Consider the following 7,495-nt stretch of genomic DNA (forward strand, 5'->3'; position numbering starts at 1 on the left):
TGATATTACATATTAAGTTTGGCCTGTCAATCAGAAGCCAGTCCCCACCCATGTTTGCTCATTAGGCATGAGACTGAGGAGAGAGTGAGTGTTCCCCATTCAAGCTTTCACAGTTTCCCAGGTAACCATCAAAGGTTGGCCTGGCCAATAAGGTGAGGCTAACCCTGGCTCCCGCGCAGGCAGGACAATGGTGGAGGGCAGCAGCAGACTCATGGGAGTCCATGGAGGCTGAGCGGAGAAGTGACAGCATTCTTTGTTTGCTGCGCCCACCTCTCTCTGCCTTTTCTTTACACTGGTGCCAAGTTGGATAAAGAATCTTTACAAACCATTCGCCAAAACGGGCCTGATATGATCTCTGATTAGGTTATGAGAGGTGAAAATTCGACTGGTGTTCCAGCAGCGTTTACCATCTCACAGTTAACAGAAGTACGGAAGCTGTCTCGGGTGTAGGTGTGAGATTCTCTGCTCCCTACACACATATAGGAAGTAAAGATTCTGAAAGTGACACAGAAACTGCGATCAAAATGGCCAGAGGACAATGGAACTTAGACACTGCAGCTGCGGTGGGTTGGGGGGTCTGAGTTGCATTGTTTTACTTTACTAATGTAATAAAACTCAATTTTTATCGAACAATTAACTCTATATAGCACGTGTAAAAATACATAATCATCTACCTACTAATTCAACAAACGTCTGTGAAATGTATATCTCACAAACTACGGCTTCATACTAAGCATGTGTATTGATAATGGCCCAGGGAATTGCAGTGCAATTTGGACACCAATATTAATACAATTTAAATAAACAGGCGACCAGCGCCCTTTAGCAGTCATGTGGGCCGGTGCCAGATGATTTATATAATCAGATTATTTTTATGTCATCCTATCTGTCTGACCCAGACGTTCCAGGGAGTCGATGGCTCTGATCTTCTTCAGGCAGCAACATTCATAGAGTCACTTCCTCTTTAGCAAGTTGTCTTGTTTGTTTTGTTTCTGAAACGCTCCTATTGAGCTGAATTACAGAGCTTTTATTTTTGAAAAGTTGTGAACATGTCTGCTTAACAGACCTCTGATATAGGTGACATGTAGTGTATCAAAAAAATAAAAGAAGTGAAGTAAATCATTCAAACTTATACATAAACCACACGTGAACAGTAAAAAAAAGCAAATTCAGTTTATTCTTGTGAAAAAAACATAGACTAGGAAATCTTCACTGCAGATAAGCCAGGTAGGATTGACACAAAGTTTCCAAAATGTTATCTGTTTATAAAAAGCTCTTCACACAACGTCCAGCACAAAAAAAATAAAAAAGTGACAGTGTATTGCAGAACGATGTTTGAGGAGGACTCACTATGCGTGCGTGCGTGCGTGTGGTCATATCGTCATGTGTGGTAAACAGGGAGAACTGTTATGGCCCGTCCTAATTACTGGAGTGATTTGAGAGTTGTGTAATTTATTTCAATTGCTTTTTGACATTTGGAGAACGGCTTCTGCGGTGACTGTGCCTCAGTAATTATTCAATTACACAAACTAATTGACACCCTGTATTGTCTTTTATAGGTTGATTTATTGGGTAATTGTGCCGCCTCTAAAAAGCCACTTCACCCTTGCTATTGAAAGTCTGTGCTTGTTCGGGTCACAGGGGCACTTTTCAGGGTCCACAACAATGGAGAGAACAAAGATTTCGTCGTGTATTTTAATTGGAGCTGTTGCGTGTTGTGAGTGTTTTTTTACAGGAACAAAGGGTGCTTTACTTTGCTCCCCCAGCTCTTCAGTTGTTGTTGGGTCATTCCTGAACCCGTGAAGCACCATTGAAACACAATGCCATGAAGAGACCGCAACACATGGGTGTCTCATAAAACTTTGCAAATGCGACGGGGACACGACTGATGTGAAATAACATTGTACTCCCACAAAACAACTATGTTATTATATTTGTCATGTGAAATGTTAAAGTAACAAATCACTGTATGCAAGTTCTGAACTTAAAATGTGAATCTGTCAATCCTCTATATCCTCGTTGGATGGTTAGCAATGAAGGCTAATGCCAAAGCAACTAATACCGATCAATCCAAAATTATAAAATTTAAACGTTTCTGCCAGTTCACCAAAAATGAGGGTACATATCTTTAAAACTGGTACTTTTGCGATCCCAATAAATATCAGGTCTATACTTGTACATATTGTCTCCAGGAAATAGCTATAAGATTTCACTGGAAGCGTTTTAATTTAATTAAATACCAGCTTTATTTAGCCTACATGTAAATCATAATATATCGTTATGATTATTATCTTACCTCCACTGTATACCCACATGTCTGCCCTGGACTCTTGTGGCGTGAAACACGTCTTTTACACCAAAATGTGTGACTAAATGCAGGTTATGGGTTCACATGCTTAAAAAGATTTGATTGACTTCTTTCACGTGATTGACTTCTTTCACGTTGCCAATAGAGGAGCTTTCTTTTGCCCTGGTGCTTCATGTCCGATGTTACAAACACATCAAAAAACTAGGAAGCTCTCTCAAACTGCTGTCTTGCCAAATCAGTGCGTTTACCTGGGTGTCATGTTTCCATCACTGCCGATCGGAGCCAGAGCCGATAAAAAACCTGTCTACTACGATCATTTGACCCAGGAGTGAAAGCTGATTGTATCTCTTCCCATTGTAAACAAAAGCCAGATGTTCCCTTTTTGAACCGGTAGGAAAGGGCCTTTAAGTGTTCAACACACAGTCCTTTGTGTGTTTCTTATTGGTCCAGTTTTCATTCACACGTCCAACAAACTGAGACCTCTCTTCAATTGGTCTGATGGTGGTTGTTTAGTGCGCTCCCAAAGCCTCAATGAACAAACCCAAAAGTCTGAAACACACCAAGCACCATTGAGCACTCTTAAACTTAAATGGCTTTTGACTTTTTTTCATCTCCCATTTCATCAAGCGGGAGGAGTGGTGAAGTCTTTGGTTGTCAGTGGTGGTCCTAGACATCGTAGCCATGTGTTTATGTCATTTAGCAACCCACGATGGGCATTAGGAGGGATTGGAGGGGATGGATTGTTTCTTGACAACTGAAAACATATTGATTGCTACAACACCACACATTTCTGAATATCTCGTTGAACATGCCAGGAATGTGTCCTGCGAGAGTGAGGCCTGGAAACAAGGCATAATACTTGGTTTCAATTTCGAATAACCTAAACCAGGTTCCTGGTTTGAATCCAGGTTTGACCGTAGTCTTTCTGTAGGCGTGTTCTCCCCGTGTCTGTGTGGGTTTCCTCTGGGAACTCCGGCTTCCTCCCACAGTCCAAAGGCATGCAGATTGGCATTTAGGTTAATCGGACACTCTAACTTGAACCATAGATGGGGATGTGGGTGTGAATGGTTGTTTTTTTGCATCTGTATGTTGCGATTCACTGGTGACCTCTTATACCCCACCTCGTCCAATGTCTGCTCATGACAGCTGTCGAGACAGACAGGAAGAGAGATACAGTAGATAGAGAATTAGATATGTCCAATATAGACTGTGATCGAGATTTCTTGAGACCGCATGAATCAGCCTGTAGATGCAATCCAGACCGGCACTCATCTTGACCGGTACTTACATCTATATTTTCCCTTATTCTATACAATCTTTTAATGAACAACTACTTCCTGATGTCTCCTGTTATTAGTTGTCTCTTCTCCAGCTTGTCCCAAAGTGAAAAACACGGAGTTTCTCCCACTTTTCATCACCATTCCATGTAATTCCACCATCATTAGAAGGAAAACGGGCTTGTACAGCAGTGTTTCCCGGTTTTGCCTCTGCACCTACTCAATGCAAGTGAACTGCTCCACCATGTTCTCCATGCCACCTTTGTCTCCCACACAGTTTTAATGACTTGGAGAAGAAAGTTTCCTCCTGCACACAACTCCTCAAAATAATATATCACAGGATTTCTGGGCACGTTAATTGACATTTGACAACATCATTTGCATAATGATTCAAAACAGCCTCAAGGGAGATGCTTAAGAGGAGGGAAACATTATGGATTTGCTAATTAGTCATCGTCAATTCTTCTGTGTTGTTGCTGTCGTTAGTCTTGGTGAACTAACTTGATCAGACAACCATAGCTTTATGACAGTCATCATCACTATTCAATCATGATTATTGCTGCTTTTCCTGAGCGGCTGAAATTACCATGATATAATATGCCTGATAAAACTTGGTGGGGAAGTTTTAAATCAAAATGTATAATACGCACACATTTTGTCAGTTTTGTTTATAGAGGCACTCACAACGAAAGAATGACTCAGAGACTAAAAAAAATATATAAAAGCTGCTTCTGACTCATCGGCTAAATAAAGGGGGGGGTCTATCCTAAAACCTGGGATGGACCTCCAGGGTGGGATCATGTCAAGGACTGAGGGTTCACAAAATATCACATTATATTTATATAGACTTTTGCAGTTGCCATGGAGTTGTGTGTTCGTAGCTATACGTTTTGCTGTTTGAATTGTACTCTGTAGCATTGAACAGTTTTTGAAATTTGTAGTTTCATTTTAGCCACGAACAAGCCATGCGAGGTGAGCGGAGTTGAAGGAGATGTACGATTGTCAACTGGAAGCACAGGAAGAAAAGAGACAACATGTCAACCACACACAGTGAAAACTGTCATGTGTTCCAATCTGGCTAAATGGAGATTATATCCTAATTCTAGGATGAGGTTTAAGCAATAAACCAACCCAACACTTTGGTGAACATGGTTCATTATGAGAAAAAACCCACGAGCAGGGTTGGGAAACTTATGTAAAAGGCTGAAAACATTAAAAGAGAGTGTCTAATGGCCTCGAGCAGCCCTGGAAACCTCATTTTAATGACCCCCCGTGGTTTTACTTCTGACCCTGCTGCAGTGATGAATGGTGATGGACAAGTGTGCACCAGGATCCCAGTGACAGTAGCTTACTGGACGTACCAGTGATATAATCATGAATCAGAAAATGTTGGGGTTTATATTAATATTACAAAACCTGTCAGTAGAGAACTATCTGACCTTACATTTGACCTCACCTGTTGTCCTGATCATGATTCTGCGTCTCCTGATCAATGTCCATTTGTAGTGTTTGGTGCCAGTGCAGGAAGTCATTTGTGTTTCATTTGTGTTTAATTATCCCGTGTAGATACTGCCCAGCAACAATCAGAAACTTTTATTTGGATGGTATTGTTCAGTAAAAAAGTTAATCTGGAAAGAATGTATTTGTATTCTCCGCTAACCAATTTACCAGTGTCCGTTTAAAACTTTGTCTGTTAGCACTGATGTAATTTGTTTTATTTCTTAAATTTTTAAAATATCTATATAATAAAAGTGATTTTTGTCATAAAGAATGAAGTAAGGACACAATGATCCTGACAGTGATTGGACCAAAATCGAATTAGGTCTCACCAAAGCAATCTTGAGGTATCGCATTCAAGAGGCCCAAAAAAATGGATTGGTGAAATCACAGTGACCTTGACCTTTTGGCTATTGACCACCAAAATCTAACCAGTTCATCTTTGAGTCCAATTGAACCTTTGCACCAAATTGAAAGAAATACCTCCACAGCACGTCTGAGGTATCAGGTCCACGAGGACAGCCACACGGAGGGAGACGGATGGACAACCTGAAAACATAATGCCGACGGCGTTGGCTGTCGCAGAGGAATAAATATCTAGCTGCTCAGCACTCTCTGCTGTTCCTCTATAAAGGATTAAATGCTGTATACTCTCATCGAGCCAACTCTCAAATTAAAACCTGTCCTCTCGTTTGTCGGTTTCAGCATCTTGTCACTAGTGTGTAGATAGTTTGTGCACCTGGAGATTACGGGCCTTCATCCACTCGGAGTCAGGCACCTTTTGTCTGTGCGTCTGACATTTAGCTACCGGCACCTCTTTGTTAGACACACTGTTAGTGATGCCGTGAAAACATTCAGCCTAATTGGCCCTAACATCTCTGTGTCACCGTCATATTTGCCTTTGTTCTTACTTCAGTGGAGAGAGGCTGAGAGAGCTTTGCCGTGTTGAAGCTCTCGGCTTTGAGAGCTGCCATTACTTGTTTTGTTGTGGCTGTGTGTGGGACTGGAGAGGTGCTCCAGACTCTCAGCAGCCTCGCTAAAACTAAACATCAAGCTGTGACTAAAGGTTCCAGCTTCAGTGTTAAAGCTACCATGAAAAGACTTTTCCCCGCCATGTTAGCTAATGCTTCACAACACTACAGAACACCTATTTATCTAAGAACGCCAAATACAGGCAGAGGTAAGACTCGTTTGGATGTCATAACTCTATTCCTTACATTTATTGCCTGAACCCAACCACAGTTGATCTGATGTATATAAAGCGCCAGTAAATGTCTGGTTGTCTGACTACCGACATGTGTTGTGCATTTCTGGACAGGAATAAAGTGAAAGTGGATAACAAAGCGACATCTGCTAGTGAGTATTGGTTCCAGAGAAGCGACTGAGATACACTACCTATACTTTACTGTACTCTACCTGGGGTGTATGTTATGTGTGTGTGTGTGTGTGTGTGTGTGTGTGTGTGAGTGAGGAATATTTAGTTTTACATTCACCTGTTAATGGATAAATATGACATCTTGGTCCATCAACCCCTTACTGAGAAGTGAAAACATTTTTTTACTGAAATTTTAACTTATTTCTAAACGTATTTAAACAAGAAACTAAAACCTCTCATTTATAAGAGTAGATCCCTGATTCAGTACTTTGCAGAAGCTCCTTTGGCAGCTCTATCAGATCGGGGAGGAAGTGTCTGTGAACTTGATGTCCAGGTCCCTCCGCAAATGTTCCAAAGGGTTTAAGTCTGAGCTTCGGCTGAGCCACTCAGGGACAGAGACTTGTTCCAAAGCTTCTCCAGTGTTGTCTCAGCTGAACGATTCAGGCGATTGTTGTGTTTACGTGCACTCTGAAGCAGCTTCCCTTCAAGGATGTCTCTTTATTTGGCTGCATTCATCCTTTCCTCAGTTCTGAGCAAACTCCCTCTCCCTGCTGCTCAGGGGTAACTAAAGCAAAGAGGAGGCATCTGACCACATTTTCCAAAGCAAATGGTCTGAACATTTCGGCTTCTGATTTTTAACAACATTGCAAACATTTCAAAAGACATCTTTTCACTTCATTATTATGTATTATTGAGTGTAGATTGAGTTTTATCGCTTTAAAAATATCATTTGTGGTTCCCCGACAGTAGAATGGGCGACCAGATGCTGTTAGAGGAGGGACATCCTTCTCTAAAGCCCCTTTTTCCATTGGTTAAAAAACCCACAAACATATAGCTTTTGTCTGCAATGGCAATGGATACAATCATCATTCACTCCCGGGTCCCAGTAGACACATTCGTTTATTTGCTCCGGCTTCAATCGGCACTAATGGAAACAGGATACCTGGGTGAATGTGTTAATTTGTTCTTCATCTTTATTTTGGCACTCTAGAGGCTGATGCTGCACCTTTTCCAGCACAACATTAATGCAAACATTGA

The sequence above is a fragment of the Hippoglossus hippoglossus genome, chromosome 23 (genome assembly GCF_009819705.1).
Source record: "Hippoglossus hippoglossus isolate fHipHip1 chromosome 23, fHipHip1.pri, whole genome shotgun sequence".
Lineage (NCBI taxonomy): Eukaryota > Metazoa > Chordata > Actinopteri > Pleuronectiformes > Pleuronectidae > Hippoglossus > Hippoglossus hippoglossus.